Source organism: Prosopis cineraria, unplaced genomic scaffold (genome assembly GCF_029017545.1).
Source record: "Prosopis cineraria cultivar Desert tree isolate PC_DT_omini unplaced genomic scaffold, ASM2901754v1 PC2, whole genome shotgun sequence".
Lineage (NCBI taxonomy): Eukaryota > Viridiplantae > Streptophyta > Magnoliopsida > Fabales > Fabaceae > Prosopis > Prosopis cineraria.
The window spans coordinates 27,931,934-27,955,305 of NW_026555333.1; positions in this window are offsets into that span (position 1 = coordinate 27,931,934).

Sequence of the window (23,372 nt, forward strand, 5' to 3'; positions counted from 1 at the left end):
TTTCTTATCACCCAAGTTGACTTTTCTCTTTAAGTAACCTCTTGGTGACTTGGAGTTCAAGAATAGCCTTTTTCTACAGTCATAACTCACAGCAATATATTTTTTTGTAAATTTTTTTTTTGAATTTTCGGATTTTTTTTTTCTCTTTTTTTTTCTCAACACACTAACACTTTTTTTTGCACGAATTTCTAGGTATTTTTTTTTCTTTTTTTTTAGAAGGCTAATAAAATGAAAACTCACATAAGATAAAAAGTCACAAAGATGAAGAAGAGAAAAACCAAAAGATAGAAGTAGATGGGGTAGATAAGAGATGATCACAAAAAAAAAATAACTCAAGATGAAAAAGAAGAAGGAAGGACAAGAATTTAAACCAAAACTAGCAACCAAAGCTCTGATGCCAATCTGATAGGGACGCGGAAGCAGAATCGTGCTAGTTTAGGGACAGAACCCTGAAACAACAAAAACACAAGAACAAAAAAAAGAAAGGGACGAAATTTATGACGGAAATAAAGAAAGGTATGAAGTAAACAATAGGATAATGATCAAGGAGAAGATCCTCTAGAGCACCTGCCTCTAGGAACCTCAACCTTCGAAGACACCACAAGAGTTGATCACGCTCTTGATCACGTCGGTTTCTCACACGAGATACCACCACAAAGCACTAAGGCTCACAAGAGTTATAAACTCTAAAATGAATAATTTCATTCAACTTCTGTGTTGTTTACAATAGGGAGCATGCCTAATTTATATAGGCTTATAGAAAAATATTTCCAAAAATTAAAACCCTAATTTCCTAATACTAAAGGAGAAATAATGATAAAATATTTAGCCACATAATTTAGGAGATGTGATCCTAAAATTATGGGATTACAAAATTTAGAAATTAATATTATAATTAATTCTAACCTTTGACTAGACTCAAAATAGAAAATCAAATCAAAGGACCATTAAAATAGGAAATAATTTAGGAGACAATCAAGGGATCATAAAGGATTTGAAATCACGCCACTCTTGACTTCTTTACTAGGGTTTCATGTCTCCTTGCATGCAAGAGGCTCAACTTGTAGTCTTCCTTGCATTGGGCTAAGGTCTGCATCTCTTGGGCTTGACTCTTCATGAGTTTGGATCTTAAATACATTATACACATATAGATGCTCTCCTTTGGACTTGAGGGGAGTGCCCCAATGCTCTCCAAGCTCTTGAACTTCTTGCACAAGACTGAACAAGGCTTGCTTCATAGCTTTGGTTCGGGCTCTTGTCATTGGACCTCCAATGTGTTGCAATGGGTCTTTAGGTACGTTGGATTGGAAGTATTGGGCTCCTTCTATGTCACCATGCTCATGATTACCATCCTCAGGCTTCGTTGCCATTAATGTTATGTCACCTGTGCCATGGGGCCCATCACCATGAGATCCATCAACTATGAATTTAATGACGTGGACAAACTTGAGGAGATAGAAGTAAGGAAGGGAAAATGAGCGAAGGAGAAGGAGAAGAGAGAGTTGGTTGCCAAGGCGTCAAGTTTTAGAGCTCTAGGAGATATTTATAATCAATCGCTTGCCGATTACCCTAAACTCCTATTCTACTCTATTATCTCTTGGTTTGGTTGTAGAGAAATTGAATCAAAGAGTTTTAAGGGGTTGAATTCTTACCCTTTAGTAACAAAAGGGTTATTGGGAATCAAACTAAGCTTTTTCTATTGGTTTGGAAATTACAATTAAGCTTTAAGGCTATGGGTTTGATTTAGCCCTAAGTTGATTAGTTGAAAGAGGTGAAAATTTGGTATGAAGTGTGTCAGAGCTAAAAGAAGTGATACAAAGGCTATAGAGAATGATTAAGACATGAAATGGTGGAGTGAAAGAAGATGAATGGTTAATTGTGAATAATAGTAATAATTAGTACTTACGGTCAATTTGGTAATTGATTAATAGTGTTAATTGGTATATGTTGACATAGTGGCGTGTGTGGACTCAGACTGTGGAAGTTAATTGCTTGTGAGAAACTACAAGTTATCCATTTTAGTAATAAAAAGGATAAGGTAATCAAATAATTGACTTTGATTAATTTGCTTAACTATTTATGAGTAATTATATAATACAATATATGCATTTTTGAATTGTTGCATGTTTGTGACATTGGCATATTGTGCATTAGAATTTATTGAATTATAAAGTATGTCAATAGGAAAATGATTTTAAAGAATTAGAGTTGAATATATATATATATGGCTTAAATGGCCTATATGGGAGTAATATTTGATAAAAAAAATTAAGCATGATCAAGTTAGGGGTAGGAGTTCACTTATAGGGAGGAGTAGTAAAAAATCATATGGCATATATTCTCTTGAGTTCTAGATGGGTACAGTGTTGAAGAATTCCTCACCTGAGTGCTTGTATAGGTATAGTGTTAGAGATTCTCTCTTAGGTGCCCACATGAGTATGGTGTTAGAAATTTACACTTCTTAGCATCTATGATGCGATGTTGGAGTAACAACACTTCAATTGTGTGTGTGATAGGAGGAAACCATAGTCTAAAAGTATAATAGAATACCTTTAGTTGGGTGATTCTATCACTGAAGTGTGCTTGGATCAATACATATGTGATTATTCTAGTTGAACCTATAGTTTTTGTAACACTTGCCCCGAGTGTTATCTAAAAATCACACAATTCAAATAAACTAAGTGTGGTTAAGGAGTTAATCCTAAAACCAACTTAGGAAACAAACCATTAAAATCACTAAGCAAATACACTATTGCAAAGTAAACATTTAAAACCTTTTTAAATAAAAAAAATGTATAGGTTTTACCTATAGCACAGAAGCAAGCTAGGCGAAAGTGAGGTAAAAAAATGCTATCATGATGGCATTAAATTGCTGTCATGATAGCCCTCACGGGCCAACTTTCGGGAGGCACTATTCTGGCATTTGATCCCTGATCGAAGAAATTTTAAAGCTCACACGTCACATTTGAAGGGTACTATAAGTGTACCAAATTTCAAAAAGATCCAACAGTTGGATTAAAAATTAGACCTGTTAAAAGTTTGATCATTTTTTTTGTCATGACAGCTTGACAGCACTTCTGGACTAACTTTTAGAGTGCACCATTTCATCATCCAACCCCCGATTGGAGAAATTCCAAAGCTCACATGTCACTTTTAAATAGTACTATTAGCATACCAAAATTTGAAAAGATCTAACGGACGAATTGAATTTCGTGCATGTTGCAACATCATCACTATTGCTGTCATGACAATACCTTTGCTGTCATGACAGCTCCTCCAGACCAAATTCCAAAGTGTGCCGTTTCTCCGTTCAATATCCGATCCATGTGATTCCAAAGCCTACACGAAGATTATAAAGGGTTTTACTTGTGACCCAAATTTTAGAGAAATCCAACAGTCGGATTAAGATTTGGACACTTGGATGCAAAAGTGTAATTTTATTTGGTAGAACTCATTTTCAAAATTATCCAAATCTCATCCTAATGGTCACAAACTTGTGGGAATACTTTGGACACGTCAAATAGGATTAAAAACTCCTGATAGAACATTTAAATGATAGAAAAATCCTTTATAACAAAATTTGACCATCCGTGTGCCATTTCTCAAAATGGACCCTAAACCCCCAAAGTGCACAAATCACACAAGAGTGGCCAAAAACTGTTCCAAATATCATATACAAAAATGAATACACATACTAAACATTTTCACTTGGCTCAGAAATCTCTGTGGGGCCCATGCACCCACTCTCTCTATGCAAGGTATATGTTTGCCCATAGCACACCATGTGCAATGCAACCACTTTGCATTTTCTTATGGAATCACATATATACCAAAGTAAATATTTGCTTGTAATGAAAACTCAGTCTACTAAATAAATCTATCAAAACCATATACTATAGCCAAGTTTCCTAGCCATAAGTCTACAAGCAAACAAAAATTCATACCCAAGCCATACAATCCACACATACTAACACACATATATATAATCACATCCTACTAGCACCCTAATCTTAAATACATTACAATAGATTTGCTTAAAAGAAAGGGGTTGTAGTTCTTTACAATTCACAAACAACACCTAGCTCTACTCCTTTTCCCGTCCTCCACTGGTTCCTTTGTCTGAACCTAGAAATATTAAAAAGAAAGGGGTGAGATAACCACAGTCTCAGCAACAAAGAAATCTACATTGATTATTACAAAGTAAGCCATAATTGAATAAACGAATAATAAATTCAACATAGTATATAATTTAGCCATTTAAAATGCATGAATGCATGACATAGGCCGGTAAGGCCTTTCATGACCAACAGAATGCCCCCTGGCACTCTTTAACTCGTAGGTAAACCTTATACCTACTTGTACCTCCATAAGCACAAAACATAATTTAAGGCATGGTCTAATCTACCGAACCGTCTATGCCCTTTCGACGTGAATCCTGAGCAATCGAAGCTAACTCCCTCCCATAGCCAGCCCGACTTACTCTCCATGTAAGGGCTACCTTAGCCTAAGCACTCAACCTTACACTTCATATCTCAGATTTTCTCTCCCATTAAGAGGTGTCAAACACTCAATACACTAACCACTTTAGTGCACTGAGCCCACAATACATAAGGCAACACTGAGTACTGGCAGTGTGCCATAGAATATCAAAAGTCTACACTTTCTTATTGGTGAACTCCCACCGAGATCATGCCTTTTATTCGTGTCTACTTTTCCCAAGTATTGACCACTTTAACACTTTAAGGTAGTATAACATTTATAAATCTCCCTTAAATGGTTCCTTAGCCTATCCAAGGTACCTTACTTAATTACACTTCTTTAAGTACAACTTCTATTCTTTATGATTACAATACATGCAAACAATTCTCGTTTCCAAAAAAATGTTATTGTTAAATAATTAGAAAATATATTTGCACTGTAATCAAAGTAGTACCCCATAGCCCCTTATAAAGCACATTTAATCTTTTAAAACATGTAATGCATGATACCTAGTAATATTTATTCAAAAATAGCTAAAATAAAGTAATAAGAAATATAAATTTCCCTGTTACCTCAACCCTTTAGGACCAAAAGGGTTCCTCTTATACAAAATAGGACTTGGCTTGTTCCTTAACTTCTTAATAAGTTCCACCAATAATTTTCTACAACGTATAAGTGATCCACATCACTTATAATGACAAATAGCATTAATGAAGACTATAACTCATACCATACAACTTGGGTCAATGAGTCATAATCCATTCTAATGGTCCATATATTAAACCAACCATTCACATAGTATCACTCAACCACCAAAATCATTTATTAGCCATCACTAGGCTAATTTCCAATTTATATAATTTTTAATCAATTAAAAACCTTCACTTAGTGTCACCAACTTTCACCATTAGCCCTTATAAACCTTAATTTAAATCTTATTGGGCTCAAATAGCAAAATTATAACTAAATCAATAGACTTAAATTGTTGAAGAGCAAAACCCAACCTCTTGGGGTTTGATTTGTGCCTAAAACACCTCTTTTCATCTAATTATCGGCTCAAAACATTAGAACACCATATAGAAATTCAAAACAATCTCTCAAGTACCCAAAGAAACTAAAGCTTACAAGAATAAAGTCTTTGGGATCAAAATTAAAAAAATTCTCTCTTCTAAAAATTGAAGAAAATCAAGAGGGAGGGAAGAGGATTGAAGTAGGAAGTTTATCTATCATGTAGCCGAGCTCGCAACGGTCGTAAAGCCTCCTAGATCCAAGCCTAACTCCCTCTCTTTCCCCTCTCTTCTTCCTCTCTTTCTCTTGTACATTTGTTTCTTTGTTCTATTTTTGTGTTTCTACATGTTGTTTCCTCTTAAAACTGATCTTAAAACATTTTGGAAAAAATTACAAGAAAGGGCCCCACATTTTTTTATAGCACAAAAGCCCGGGTCAACTTTGGTAATTTTTTTCATAGTTAAAAATAATATAAAATCTAACTTTTGCTTAGAAAAATTTAAACTTTAGACCTCTATCAAATTATTCTAAATTTTAATTTAATTATAGATATTTTATTTTTTTAATAAATTTGAGTCTTAAAATTTCGAGATGTTACAGTTTCAGTGGAGGTGAGATGGAGGATCGAATGTTAGAATAATCATATTAGTGTAAAAATGATTTTATGGAATTAGTTATGTTATATATTTACAATTATTCTTATTACCTGATAGATGTAAGCTATTCTATTACTGAGATATTTATCTCATCCTGTGGTTACATTTTCAGAGGTTTTAATAGTGAAAGAGACAAAGGGAAAGACTCAAGCCAGGTGTAGTGATGCTACCGCCATACTTCAAGAGTTTGTGTAATGAATTTGATATGTTGTAAATGTTAATGATTTAAATTTATGTAAGAATGTATTAGCATATGGTGATTGACATATGCGTATGATTTTGTGCATATATTAGCCTTGGTGTGTGATAATGTGTAAAATGTTGTGGAATGTGACATAATGGGCTAAGGTAGTAGTGCAAATGTATAATTATGTGTAAGAGTGGTGAATATATGAATGTTTGGTCAGAAATATTTTAATGTGTGAAAGTGTGAGAAATAGGCTCATTGTATGTATAAAGGGCAATGTTATGGGTATTGAACAGGTCAAAGCACTGGTTCATGGTTCAAAGGTCAGAATGGGGTCAGACTGTTTGTAATTAAATTAATATATTTTAAATATTATATATTAAAAATTATAGGAAAAATGATAAACTAAAGAAAATTGACTACTAATAAAGTGATAATCTCATCATACTTTAAAGTTCAAAGGCTACAAATCCAAGTACATATTAATAGTAGAAAAGTAGAAAATATCCATATTCAAACATCAAACTTCAAAGTGCTTCATGGCCATGCATAATACAGGACCACAATCTAACATTTTCATGCAATCTAATGGTCTAGATTCAACTAAAAAACTTTAACATTCAATTGCCATATGAATCTTTTAAATTAAATCTCCAAAATCATGCAGAAGATCATAAACATCTCCTTTAACTCTCATAGCATTCGGTGAATCCAAAATAGGAGAATACAAAACATTCACATCTTTAACAACACCTATACATATATTTGGCAAAAAATAGTTAGCATTGATATATAAATAATGATGAATAAACTAGAAATCAAACAAAGATTTAATGTAAAAAGAAGAGGAGAAACCTTCATTTTTCCTTAATTCAAGACCAAATCTAGAGGGACATGCATTGCTACTCAGAAAATCTTCCTTTTGAATTTCCTTAATAGTGAAGTCAGGATTTGGAGTTAGAATTTCTTCAACTATCCAATACTCAAGTTTATCAATTGATTCATAATCAATAGGATCATAGTTTACCTTCTTTAATTTTGACCTTATATAAAATAAAATAAATTCATAATCAAATCCTTAATCATTCAATTATTGAAGTCGAAGATAATCATTTTTGATTTGAGTGATGAATAATGATAACCTATTTAGCAAACACAAGTTGTAAGTAACGAACACAAGATCATTTAATCTTTCATGTTCTAGCCTATTTCTTTTTTTGGTATTAGTTATTTCAAATAAACTCCGATTTCTTTCACATCTTGAAGAAGAAGTTTGTCCCAAAATGCAAATTGCAAACTTTTGTAATATTGGAGCACTACCCCCAAAACATTGCCACCAGACATCTATATCAAATTCAAATAAATTAATAGTACTTAATATTTAAAATTATAATAAAACAAAAGAAAGAGTAAGAAACTAACTAGGTTGTATTTCATTTTCTACTTTATGAGCTTCTTCTCGACCAAAAGAGCCTTGGCGCTTATGGTAAATTTGCATCTTAGAAATTATATCAGAATATTTATAGGTAGACTTATATATTGAAAAATAGTCTAGCATTGATTCTGTCACTCTACTCTTCTCAATAAATCCTTGATCATATAAGAATGTAGGATTTAAAAAGTAGGCTGGTACATGCAAATCACACTTTAAATGCTTATTCTACCGAGCTTAAATTATACTTATGTAATCCTTGTATTGTTCCTTCTTTTTACGAAAGAAATTTTTGATTAAATTCTTTACTCTCTGCATACCCTAATAAACATAACCCAAAGATGGTTTTTCATTAGCATCTACAATTCTTAGTAACTTTATAAGAGGCCCTACAAGACATAAAATTTGATGGCAATCATCCCAAAACTTCTTGTCCAATACAATGTCACCAACTAGTTGCCTAGCTTTAGTCCTTGATAGTTTATTATCATGAAAGTGTTTATCTAAGACTAAGGCTCACAAGTCATGCTTTTGCTCATGTAAACTCTTCAATGTAATAGAAGTAGTAGCAAATGTAGTCACTCTTAGTTACATAATTTCTGTCCAGCCATCTCTTCTCGTTAGCCATGAAAGAAAAATCACATGATTGTACACAAAAATAGTAATTTTTGATGCTTTTATTGCAAGGTTAGCTATATGGGGTATGCTTGCAATGTCCTTCAAAATAAGATTTGTACAGTGAGCAACATAAGGTGACCAATAAATATGATTATATTTTTCATGAATCAACTTGCTAGTAGATACATAATTGGCTGCATTATCAGTCACAACATGTACTATATTTTTAGGAGCAACCCACTTAATAACTTCATAAAACAAATTCTTGGCATCCTTGACTATGTGTGAAGCATCAATAGACTTTACAAAAACCAAGCTAATAGGAGAATAAACTAGGAAATTTACTAATATTCATTGCCTTTTGTTAGTCCAGCCATTAGCCATGAGTGTGCATGTACTTTCTTTCCAAGTGGCTCGATGGCTTTAATAAGCAATTAACACTCTTTTTCTACAATTAGTCAATAAATTAGCCCTTAACTCCTCAAATGAATGACCTTCAAAACCTAGGCTAATTATAGCAATTGCATCTAAAGCAAAAAAATATGGACAATTAACAGCATTAAATGGAATGCAATTCATATATAACCACTTAGTAATGGCTAATTTAGCTTTATACTGAGCTTTTTTAGATGACCATGCACTCTTTAGGCTTAATTAAGAGCTAGGAGTTGACCTTAGGGTAAAATAATTGTCAGCCCTACTAGTTTTTTCTTTTTTTTTCACAACAGTAATATTGCTAAAACTTGCCTTCTTAGCTCTAGATTTGGAGCAATTACTTCACATTCTAGGTTATCAACAAAATATTCAAGCATGTCTAGATCATCAAGCTTCCTCTTATTCATTAATGACACTTCTTTTAAAGGTTGAACCATTCTATGGCAAATATCATATGGAACCTTCTTGCAAGAAATTATATTTCCTGAAACACCTGCAAGATGCTGCTTTATCCTATTAATCCCACCTCCTTTAAATGGTGAGGAGCAATGAAGGAAAGTATACACACAAGTTCTCCCCTCTTTTTTAAAAGCAAAATGCTTCCATGCAGGATTACTTTTTCCTTGAAGAGATGGTATAAGTGATACTTGAAGGACAGATGCATTATTACTATCAAACAACCATCAGTTTTTTGGATATTATTAGTATTTGGAGTTGAACCAAAAGGAGTGGAAATGATAGGAGTAGGATCAAGATTATTAACTTGCACATTGAGCTTGGTGGCAAGAGTAGGAGGTTTTAAATCTATAAAAAACAACTAAGCTTAATCAAAATATAATCAAAATTAGCATTCAATAATTAACACCTAGAAGGTCAAAATCACAAAACCAATAAATAACAGATATTGTTTATTAAACTATAAAGCATTTGATCAAGCTTTAAGAGTAGTAGCTCTAATTTGTTAATAAAGATTGAAGATGGCAAATGAGATGCATAGGCTAGAAGTGGAAGAAATCAAAAGGAATCTAGAATCTAGAAATGAATAGCATGAAGATAAGAGGTCAGTTGAGAATGAAGATGCCACAAAACTAATAAAGATGAGACGAATAGAGGAGAGACAGGATGACGATTAGATTGAGAAAGAGAGAAAAGGAATGCGAACAAGATGACTAGGTGAGAGCTTGTGAGATTCACCAGATTGGTTTCTACAGAAGCTTGTCAGACTAGTTTTATAATAGGTCATCGGACTGATTTGGCAACAGCTCACTTGAAAGGGTTTCATGACAGTGGGAGTAGCAGTTTGCATTCAAGGCTTCAAGAGATGAGACAGAGCAAAGGAAAGTCAACTAGTAGACTCTGGCCTGGACTATGAGAGACTAAGAGATTTAGGATTAAGTTCTACTAGTAGAAGGGAAAAAAATTTTGTGTGAGGCAAAATGGGGTTGTCTTACCAAAATGGGGAGAAGGAAAAAATAAAGGACTACATAACCATCGATTCTCTTAATTTAGTCTAGTTTGATTCCTATTTAGGTGGTTCATGGCCAATTCTCCCTCCTTCTATTTTTGCATCATCTCTGAACTAAATACCTAGCCGGTTCCTTATTGAATTGATCGAATTAGCTAATCCAATTCGATTCTAATAACCATGATAAAGGGTAGTTAGATTGCTAAATTTGTGTAAACATGTGAATTTGATGATATGATTTCTTAATTAGGTGTAAAATATCCCATTAAACGTGATTAAGTCCTTAAAAGTGGTTAATGACATGTGGTTGGGATTTGGGACATTCGACTGGATGAAAATGACAAAAAGTGGTCATTTTACATTTAGGTGTCCAATTATCAAATAGAACATCATATTGAAAAAAACCCATGTCACTATTTAGCTTGTTAAATGAGCATTGTGTGGGCTCTTGAATCACCCAAATTAGATACTATATGAGGAAATAATGCATATTGGGATTTCATATCAGTAAGCTATCATTGATAGTAAAATCTGACATGCGAGCGATGGCGTATGGTGCACATGCCACAGTGCTAGGAAGAGTTTGCCATTAATTCCTAATATAGTACTAAGTTTCACACTATGTAGATAATAGTCAACCTAGGTTAATTCTCTTGAGGAGGCTTACTATAATTAATTAAAGCTAATCAATGTTAATTAAACTACTCAAATCATTGATTGATTTTTGTTTATTTTTTGAAAATTAACAAGAAAGCTTTAAAACTAGATTAAAGTGATTTTTGGCAGTTGGATAAGTGAATGGGATTGAGTGCTTGGACAAAATTGCTCTACCCTAGTATTAGCATGGATGATTGTGTAAGAGATGAGTGAAATGCGTGTGAGTTAGTTAGAATTAAGTGTGTGGATCAAGCTTAGAATAGACTTGGATGTGAGAAGCACAATATAAACACATGCTCATTCAAAGCCTAAACTAGGTCAACCAAGTCAACAACCCTAAAGTGTGACTTCTATGCAATATCTCTCAAACCAAAATGAATTTTTGAAAACCAACTGGACCATGATAAATCTAGGTAAAATGAATTTAGTCCAACAAAAACCTAATTTTTCATAAAAAAGTGTAAATTTGGACTAAAATACCCCTAGTGCACAAATTTAACCCTCAGGCAATTTTATCACTTTTGACCCCAAGAATGCACATAGTTAGGGAATATATCATGTAAAATAGGTTCTAAAATGTATATATAAAGTGTGTACATAATGTGTCTAATTAGGCGCATGTCACAAAATGTGAACTTTTGACTTTGTTCCATATGTTGCAGCATATGGCCCATTTTATTGAAAAATGTTGTTTTGCCTCTTTTTTTGCATTTTATGATACTTATGTAGCTTGTGAGATTTTTTTAAACAATAATATGTAATTATGAAATATTTTCAATGATTTTGGGATCCCAGCCAATAAATTATTTGTTTCAAAAATTTTGAATAATTATGATTTGACAACATTAGAGGTTTGATGGACCTCTAACTGTATTTATGAGAATTACGTGTGATAATTTGGTAATGTCAAGTGGACATTACACAAACTAATCCTCTCCTTTATCTCGTGGTCCCAACTTGGTTTCCTTAGCTCCAATAGCTTGTAATATCCTCATGTTTCCTCTTCTTTCCTCAACTCTAAATTATGGTGCACTATTTTTTTCTCATTTTGAATACATTTTTCTTAATATGAATATTTAATTTAATTCCCTTTTCTTGTATAATTAATATGTTTTATTCATTTTTAGTTTGCTTGATTTATTTAATTGTTGTTGAATATTAGTTTTGTTGTCCATCTCTTGAATTTAGTTAGAATGATCGTTTTACTTGCATTAGTATTATAACTATTGAAAAGAGGGCTTGATAACTATGAAACTTTTATTTTTATGCCACTATGCTGTTGATTTTATTTTGAAAAATTTGAATTAATTCATTTAAGTTTATTTTTAGTTTGGTTACTTAATTTTCATTATGCATGCTCCTAGTTGGTTAGACCATATCCTAATTCCTTCAATTACCATGACTCATTTAATTGATTTAGATGTCAATTTAGCTATATATAACTCCGCCTATGTTTATAGCCGGTCCTAAGCCCGGGTAAAGGAAGAGGGTTGTGTTAGGCCATCAACAGCCAATGTAAAACTTTGTTGAATCTATCATGAACATGGACAATAGACGTTATAATGTTAATGCTAGGTTGTTGCCCGTAAGTAACGCGCTGCATGGCTCGAGTATAGTGATAAGTGAGTTAGAGCCGCTGCATCAGTGCCCAGATGTAGTGTTAAATGAGCAAGGGCTACCACATCATTCTAGACGCACGCGGCTAAAAAAGTTAGTCCATGAGAGCAAAATTAGATTTGGTACTTGAAATGTTGGGACATTGAATTGTAAATCTGTAGAGGTTGTCGGGGTTATGATTCAAAAGAAAATCAATATCCTTTGCCTGCAAGAAACAAAATGGCGTCGAGAAGAAGCTAAGGATATTCAAGGTTTTAAACTTTGGTATACAGGAAAAGTAAGTACACGCAATGGAGTAAGCATCATTATAGATAAGGAGTGGAAGATGAACGTTATAGAAGTTAGCAGAATTGGAGATAGAATTATTTCCTTAAAAATGATAATTGGATGTGAGACTGTTAATATTGTTAGTGCTTATGCGCCGCAAGTCGGGACAGAAGCCAATCTTAAAGAATTATTTTAGGAGGATTTGGAGGGGTTGATTTAACACATACCACAGAGTGAAAAGATTTTTATTGGAGGAGACTTTAATGGGCATGTCGGGAGGAAAGCTGGTCAGTATGTGAGGGTACATGGTGACTCTTCTTGATTTCTCATTGGCGTATGATTTTAAGTTTGCCAACACTTGTTTCAAGAAGAGAAATGAGCATCTCATCACTTACAAAAGTGGAGCCTCAAGGTCACAGATTGATTTTCTTTTGGTTAGGAACACAGATAGAAGACTTTGTAAAAATTGCAAGGTGATCCCCGGAGATGCTGCAATGACACAACATAGGGTCCTAGTCCTTGATGTGTGTATTATAAGTAAAATCCAAAAACATCGACAAGTAATAGCACTAAGGATTAAGTGGTGGTAATTAAAAGGTGAGAAGCAAGATATTTTCAAGCGAAATCTTTTGGATAAAGGAATTTAGGAATCTCAGGGAAGTGCTAACATCATGTGGGAGGATATGGCTAAAAAGATACGAGAGGTTGCAAAAGTAGTTTTGGGAGAATTAAAAGGTTTTGGTCTGAGAGATAAGGAGTCTTGTGGTGGAATAATAGTGTACAGGAAAAAATTAAGTATAAGAATAACTGTTTTAAAGCCATACATTTGTGTAACAATGAGGAAAATTGGGAGAGGTACCGTATGGCTAAGAAAGAAACTAAGAGAGCTGTGGGTGAAGCTCGTTCTAAAGCTTTTGAAGAATTTTATAAGAGCCTTGAGATGAAGGAAGGAGAGCAAAATATTTATAAGATTGCCAAGAGTAGGGAAAGAAAATCAAGAGATCTAGAACAGGTAAGGTGTATTAAGGATGAAGAGGGAAGAACTTTAGTTACAGATGATGAAATTAAAAATAGATGGGAGACTTACTTTTCTAAACTTTTCAATGATGGAGAGGGTTCATCTAGTAACTGGTGAAGGAGAACAAAATTTGTCATTCTATTAAATAATACGTGATAAGGAGGTAAAGGAAGCTCTTAAAAAAATGGTAAATGGTAGAGCCAACGGACCTGATTGTATATCTATCGAAGCATGGAAATGTTTAGGTGAAGAAGGGGTGAGATGGTTAACTAAGTTATTTAATGTGATTTTACGGTCCAAGAAAATGCCTGATGAGTGGAGGAGAAGTACATTAATTCCTATTTATAAAAATAAAGGAGATATTCAGAATTGTACTAACTATAGAGAGATTAAGCTCATGAGCCACACAATGAAATTGTGGGAGAAAGTAATTGAGCACAGGTTGAGATTGGAGACAAGTATTTCTGAGAATCAGTTTAGTTTTATGCCAGGTAGATCAACTACAGAGGCAATTTATCTACTAAGGGGATTAATGGAAAAGTATCGTTGTAAAGATAAAGATCTACACATGGTTTTTATTGATTTGGAAAAAGCTTATGACCGTATACCAAGAGAAGTGCTTTGGAAAGCATTAGAAAAAAAAAAGGAGTACGGATTGCTTATATTAAAGCCATATAAGATATGTTTGAGGGGGTAAAAACTAGTATAAGAACGCCTAGCGGTCAAACAAAGGATTTTCCTATAAAGATTGGACTACATCAGGGATCATCTCTGAGTCCTTATTTATTCAACTTGATCTTAAATGTTCTGACGGAACATATTCAAGGGGAAATTTTGAAATGTATGCTCTTCGTGGATGATATAGTTCTTATAATAGAGATAAGAGAAGAGGTTAATTGCAAACTTGAGTTATGGAGGACGACATTGGAGTTGAAAGGTTTTTTATCTGAGTAGAAGTAAGACGGAATATTTATATTGTAAATTTGGTAAAGGACTATTCGACAATAATTTGGAAGTGAAATTGAGAGATCAAATTATACCTCAAGTGAAAAAGTTTAGATATTTGGGAGCTGTTATTCAAAATGATAGCGACATCAGTGGAGATATTTCACATAGAATTCAAGCTGGGTGGTTTAATTGGAGAAAAGCTAAAGGAGTTATTTGTGATCGTAAGGTGCCTAATAAACTTAAAGGAAAGTTTTATCGCACTGCTATCAGACTGGCAATGTCATATAGTTGTGAATGCTGGGCTCTAACGGGACAGCAAGAGCATAAAGTTGGAGTAGCAAAGATGAGAATGTTACGATGGATGTGCGAACATACACGTAAAGATAAAATTTGAAATGAGCACGTACGCGAAAAAGTAAGGGTGGCACCTATTGAGGAAAAAATGGTAGAAAATCAGTTGAGATGGTTTGGGCATATACAAAGAAGACCAAGGGAGGCACCAATGAGAAGAGTGGAACATATAACTTTGAGTTCGATTAAGAGAGGTAGAGGAAGGCCTAAGAAAACACTTTTGGAAGTTATTGAACGTGATCTATTAATTAATAATATTCCTAAAAGCTTGATAAATAATAGAGCACAATGGCGTCTTGCAATCCATGTAGCCGACCCCACCTAGTGGGATAAAGGCTTGTTGTTGTTGTTGTTTTGTTGTCAATTTAGCTATATATCACTTGGCTTGATTTCTATTTTTGATTAGTACAATTGTTGAATAGAGGATTTGATTGTACATCTTGAATTTCAATCCAAGGAACTAGTAATTAATGGATTGATTGTGGTTTGGGTGTTAGGTTGATGTTTTGTATTGTTTGGATGTTGTGTTGATAGGATTGAAGGGTAGAATGACAATTAAGGGCATAATGCACGAGTACAAGTAAGATTTATTTCACTGTACCATGCACCATGACAGAAGTTGCGTACGCCACGGCATATAGTGCAATATTTTTACTTAAAGGTTAAGTCAGATCGTGAAAAGAGAAAGAGAAGGAAAGGAAAACGTGTTTGGAGAAGAGAAAAGGTTTAAGTTTGCTAGGGCAAGCAATATCTAAAGATTAGAAGTTAGCTTCCATTATTAACTTGTCGGGTAAGTAAGCACAAATTTACACTTAATTTCTACCCTATTTTCATTGAACTTCATTGGTTGAAAAATCAAGTCACGAGTTTTTAAGATGTTGGAATCTAAAAGAAAGGCACAAAATAGGCTATTGAATATCAAACTAAGGTTTTATATCTATTATAAAGTTGAATGGTTAAGCTTTGAGGATTTAGGCTCAAAATAGCCTAAAGTTAGGTTAAAAGGATGAAATTGATTAAATAAATGAGTTAGGAGGTTGTTGTAGTCATTTGAATGGTCTATAGGGCTAATGACTATAGATAACAGAGTTGTGAGTTAAAAAGGGTTCAATTGAATAATTTTGTGTGTTAAGGGATTCAGTTTAACTGAATCAATGCCTATGTTAAGTATTGAGAATTGACTGAGGGATACTGTGCTGTGTAGATTGAGTACTTGTGACATTACTCATGGGAATGTACATGCTTGGGAGTCCACAGTGATTAGTAACCCTTAATAGCAAGAGTTAAATGTAATTGGGGTAATCTTTTTACTTATTTATTTGTGAAATAGTTTATAAGTATTTTTATATAACTATGTGCATTGTGTTGTGAACTAAAGAGTAGCAACATTGTGAGAGAATGCATGTGGGTGTTTGAGTATTGATTGAAATGAATTTGAGGTGACATGTGCATTACTATGTATCATATTTATAAGAATACCCTAGATTGTGGTGGGAGATGCAGCCCTATTATAAGGAGATCTAGGAAGTCCTGATGATTCAGAGTATAGAGCTTGACTCTACCATGACAAACCTAGGATATGAAATGATCTATGAGGTTTCCCTAGATTAGGAAAGGGATTTATGGTCCTACTGTGTATAAGGTTAGAAGTCTTAATGATCCAGAATGTAGAGTTTAACTTTGCCATGACGAACCTAGGAGACCACCCATACATAAAGTAGATTACTTGGTTTAAGTATTGATATGGTAGGCCCTGTTCCATATGATTGGAAGTCCTAGTCCGAGCACAGAGATTACTGTTAGGTGGAACCAGGAATGCATTAGCATGAGCATAATGAGATTGATGAGAATGAAGTCTTGTATATGCATATGATATCACTTTTATTAAAATACATGCTATTTTATCTATTATTTATGATTTTGCTAACTAACTGATAATTAGGGTTACCTTTAAGTTACTAGGATGTATGTCTCATTTTGTTACTTTTAAACATAATTAAAGAGAGCACAAGAAGGCCTGGAATGGTAGCAAGGAAAGAGTAGCCTCATTTGGTAGTGGTATGAATGAATGTATAAAGTTGTATATAGAGCTTGAGTTGCCAACTAGGATACATAAGTAAGTTTGTATATTTGTGTTGTAAAAACTTGCTTATATATATATATGATGTTGCATCTCGCTAAGGGTGCCCCCATGAGTGGGTACATAGGTAGGCCTAGAGGCTAATTAAGCAAGTATATGATATTATGTAACTTGTTCCACTTGTATATATATGTGTTGAATATGGAATTGACTGTGAATTGTATATATATATATATGAGAACTTTACACAAATAGTGAGGTGGAGCCCCATTTAGAAGTGTGAAGTCCCGACTCAATTCGTTCTTTACCATTCCCATCACAACCAATACAAGAATAATAAAATATTAGAGTAATAGCCCTTTATTTATTTTCAAATCATGAGATCTCAACTTCTTAAAACATATATTCGAATAAGAGGGCTAGCAAAAGCATAAACACATTCATATGACTAAAAGAGGCACAAAATTTCCACCTTGAGAAAAGGGCCATGCACTACAGAGTGTAACACATACGTCATAGAATGTAGTACAGAGCCACATGCTTCGTTCCTAATTATGTCATACGTCGTGGTGTGAGACGCCATGCTCTGTGGTGTGCCAGTCTAAATTTTCAATTATCATTTGACAACAAAAATGATGAACTTTCAACATGTGGTGTTTTCACATCTGAGGCCCGATTAGAGTGATTCAAGTGCCCATATGAAGCTTACCATGTATACTAGCTAATGGAATAAGTTTAGACTCAATCTAATGGTTTGATCTAAAATTAGACACATGAGGTGTAAAAAGTCACTTTTTCTTTTAAAAACATACACCCTAAATGCTTAATTTTCATTCATTGTCCCATTAGATTACTTCAGGCCTTAAAATAAGTCTAAAAGGACCAAATATACCTGATTGACACTACACATCACATATATTACATCAATAGCCCATTTTGGCCTCTCAATGCCATATTGCACAATTGTGATCTTATATAAAGAATATATATATATATAACACATATTCACATATATAACTAGACTTGTTCTACTTTTAACCCTTCGACTCTTGCATATAGGGCTCTGCCTCACCATTTGTGTCAAGTTCTCATCATTTGTGTTAAGTTCTTACATAGCAACACAATTCATAATAAACACATAATCATTACATATATACACTAGTGGAACAAGTTACAACACAATATATACTTACTTGTCTTGCATTTAGGCCTACCCATAATGCAATACCATATATATATAAGAAAGTTTTCATAACACAAATCACTTTCTCATATTCACATACACATATGTATCTTAGTTGGCAACTTAAACTCTATGAACAATTTTATACATTCATTTATGCTAATGGTAGTCGTACAACTACCAAGTGAAGCTATTCTTTCCTTGCTTCCTTTCCCAGCTTTTTTGTGCTCTCTTATGTTGAAAAGTAATGGAGTGAGATATATGTCCCAGTAACTCAAAAATAACCCCAACTACTATTTAGTAAGCAAAATCATAAACAAGTGATAAAGTAGTATGTGTATCAATAAAAGTAATATCATATATATATATACAAAAATTGAAGCATTGCTACACATTCATTTATTTCACATGAATGTGTAGAAAGGTTGGGACTTTCTTTGCATGAATTGCCTTATGTGATTAAAGTGTTTACGCCATCTGGGTCATCTGATATGACTAGTAAAGCATGTTTGAATGTAGAAGTGAGGTTTGAAAATCATTCGACTACTTTAGATTTGATCCGAATTCCTATAAAGAGTTTGGACATGATTATCAGTATAGATTGGTTGATGGTAAATAATGCCACCTTGGACTGTGTTAGGAAGGTACATACTATGCTGGCTAATATTCCTAGTGATTCTAAGTTCTTAACAGTGGTGCAAGTAGAGAAACTGATGCAATAAGGGTGTATGGCTTATATGGTTTTCTTCTTAGTGCATGGGGACTATGATGGAAATATTGATAAGATTAGGGTAGTAAATGAATTCCCTAAGGTATTTAAGGATGATATGTCTGGTTTGCCTCCAGAAAGGGAAGTGGAATTCACCATAAACCTAGTACCAGGAACTGAACCAATATTAAAGGCACCATACCGAATGTCACCAATGGAGTTAGCTAAGTTAAAGAAGCAGATAGAGGAGTTACTTGAAAAAGGATTTATTAGACCTAGTATGTCACCTTGGGGATCACCTGTGTTGTTTGTTAAAAAGAAGGACAGTAGCTTACAGCTCTGTATTAATTATAAACAGTTGAATAAGGTGACGGTAAAGAACAAATATCCTTTACCAAGGATTGATGATTTGTTAGATCAATTGGTGGGTGCTTCGGTGTTCTAAAAAATTGACCTGAGTTCAGGATACCATTAATTGAGAGTGCGCTTAGAGGATGTGCCCAAGACGGCTTTCCGTACCAGATATAGATATTATGAATTCTTGGTCATGCCATTTGGGTTAACAAATGCGCTTGCAGTTTTCATAGACTACATGAACCACATATTTAGGCCTTACTTAGATCAGTTTGTAGTGGCATTTGTTGATGAGATTTTGATATATTCTAAAAATGAGGAGCAGCATATGAAGCATTTAAGGATTGTGCTACCAATTTTAAAGGACAACAAGCTTTATGCCAAGCTTAGCAAGTGTGAGTTCTAGCTATGAGAGGTTTGATTTCTAGGACATGTTGTGTCGGCGGAAGGGATTACGGTGATCCACATAAAGTGGATGCCATGTTGAAATGGGAAAGACCTATTTCTGTGAGTGAAACATGGAGTTTTCTAGGATTGGATGGATATTATCATAGATTTATCTCAGATAGCTTCATCATTGACTAGGTTGACTCAAAAAGATCAACCGCTCATTTGGGATGACAAGTGCGAGATTGCATTTAAAAAGTTAAAGGAGATACTGACTATGGCACCGGTGTTAATTATTCCTAATCCACGATTGCCATATAAAGTATATACAGATGCATTTCTAAAGGGTCTGGGATGTGTGTTGATGTAAGATGAGTGGGCAGTGGCTTATGCCTCTAGACAGCTCAGGCGACATGAAGAAAATTGTCCTACCCATGACTTAGAGCTTGCTACAATTATGTTTGCACTAAAGATTTGACAGCATTATTTGTATAGAGCAGTGTTCAGTGTTTTCAGTGACCACAAGAGCCTGAAATATTTAGTGGATCAAAAGGAACTTAATATGAGGCAAAGAAGGTGGATGGAGTTCTTGAAGGACTATAGCTTCGAATTTAAATACCATCCAGGGAAAGCAAATGTGGTTGCAGATGCCTTAAGTCAGAAGTCATTACATGTCACTTATCTAATGGTGCAAGAGCACAAATTGCTAGAATCCTACTTGGATATTCAGCATGACTCACCAGAATTTACTTTATGTATCCTACATTCCACAGAGATTACCAATGAGTTTTGGAGAGAGTTAAGGACAGCACAGCTTGAGGATGAGTATCTGTTGAAAATTTGAGAAGATGTAGAGGAAAGGCAAACCACAGACTTTGGTTTCAGTGATGATGGATATATTGCATATCAAGATTGGGCTTGTGTACCAGATGAGGGTGATTTGAGAAAGAAAATTTTGAATGTGGCACATAAGAGTAGATATACAATTCACCCTGGATCAACTAAGATGTACTAGGATATGAAGCGGTATTGGTGGTAGCCTGGAATGAAAAGGAATGTTATAGATTTTGTGTCTCGGTGTTTAATTTGTCAAAAGGTTAAAATCGAGCACCAGAGGCCAGCAGGAACTTTACAACCACTAGAGATACTGAAGTGGAAGTGGGATAGTATATCTATATATTTCATTTCAGGATTTTCAAGAACCTAATCTAGTCATGATTCTATCTGGGTGATTGTAGATAGGTTGACAAAGCTAGCCCATTTCTTGGCAGCATGAATAAGTAATTCATTAGAGAAGTTGGCAGAGATATACAATCGAGAAGTTGTGAGATTGCATGGGGTGCCAAAAGACATTGTCTCTGATCATGACCTGAAGTTCACCTCAAACTTTTGGAAAGTATTGTAGAGAGAAATGGGTACTAAATTAAGATTTAGCACAAGGTATCATCCACAGACTGATGGACAGATAGAAAGGACTATATAGACTCTAGAGGACATGTTGAGAGCTTGTGCCTTGGAATTGAGAGGCAATTGGGATAGCTATCTTCCTTTAGTGGAGTTTGCCTACAATAATAGTTTCCACTCCAGTATAGGGACAGCTCCCTATGAGGCACTATATGGAAGAAAATGTTAATCTCCTCTTTATTGGGTTGAACTGAGTGAGAGAAGCATTATGGGTCCTGATATTGTAGATTAAATGACGCAAAAGATTTAAATGATCAGGCAGAAACTTCTAATGGGTCAAAGTAGGCAGAAGAGTTATACAGATAAATGGCAAAGGCCATTGGAGTTTGTGGTTGGTGACCATGTTTTTTTAAGAGTTTCACCTGTAACGGGAATCAGGATGTCAATCAGAGCAAAGAAATTATCTCCTCAATTCATGGGTCCATTTGAGATCTTTAGGAAAGTTGGGCTAGTTGCCTACCAAATTGCCTTGCCACCATAATTATTTGGGATTCATGATGTTTTTTATGTTTCTTCAATAGTGTATATTATCTTAGTTACTGAGATTTTTATCTCACCCTGTGGATTATCATTTTATAGGTTCTACCAGTGAGACTAAGCTAGGGAGAGAATCGGGCAAGGGCTAGCATACTTGCTACATTCTCTTTATAAAGCCCAATTTCATTTTGAGTCATGTATAAAAACTTATATGAATGATATTATATGTTGCCAACTAGGAATGCGTACCATTTATATTGGTTGCACTTATTTCATACTACATTATTTTGTATTTTAGGCCAATATGGTATGTGATATGAATATGTGGGAATTTTTGTGGTGATGGGCTAAAATACTAATACAAGTGCAAGGAATGTTTTATCTATGTGGTTATAATGTAATTGTAATGTATTATATGGTAATAGAAGCCAAATAATACATGTAGTGTGTTTGATTGGTCACTCAAGTGTATTTTGGTCTATTGGACTTGGTTCAAGCCTCACAATGGGTTAATGGTATAAGTTATGAGTTTTGGGTACTTGGATGGTTGAAAATTTCTTTAAAAACTGACTTTTACATTTGAGTGTCTAAAATTCTCATACGGTGTCAGATCGTAACGAAACTCATACCATTAGTTAGCTTATTGAACAAGCTTCATGTAGGCACTTGAATCACTCCAATCAGACATCGGATGCAAAAATGGCGCGTGTTTGAAGTTTGTCCAGAAAAGTTGTCATGACAGCATTGCTGTCATGGATATGTGTGCCGTGGTGCATTTCGTGCAAGCCGTGGCACACGGTACAGTGAGTGAACTTGGCTTTCTATGCCACATGCCGCGGCGCATGGACCCAAGTCACAGTGCATATACCAAAAAACTCAAAAATGAAATTTTTGGCCCTGTTTTGAAGTGGTTTGCTTCCCAAAACTTTTCCATACTTTCAATACCTTTATAAATCATTAAGTTTGAGCTTAAACTATCAATTTAAAGGGTTTTTATGGGATCCCAATTATTCCACAAATATTTTTAAAATATTATTAGTTTTAACCCTTATATGTATCATGTGAGCTTATGAGCAATTCTTGCTCCTAATTATAATTGTTTGTTATGATTGTGTATTGAATTTTAGTAATGTCAAGATAGACATCACAACAGCATTTTTGTAACATCCTGAATTTCTTAATTCGAAATTTAGAGCTTGATCAAGGGTGAAGTGGAAATTAAAGTGGGATTAGAGATTCAAGTGATTAATTAGCATTTTGACTTGTTTGTGTGTTGTATGAATAGATATGGGTGACAAGAGTGTGTTTCAGGTCAAAGCAACTGCGCGTGGTGAGAATAAATCTCAATGCGCCATGCACGAGACTTGTATTGAACACGCCGTAGTGCATGGACCAGAATTTGCCTTCATAAGTCATGAACTTTTGAAAATTTTAGAGAAGAGAATTTGAGAAACACACGAAACAGAGAGAGGAGAAGGGCTGAGGAGCTCGGTTAAGTCATTTTGGAGTAGCGGAAGGTGATTCAGATCGGAAACTTGCCAGGTGAGCTATGTATAACTCTTACCTTCCATTCTACATAA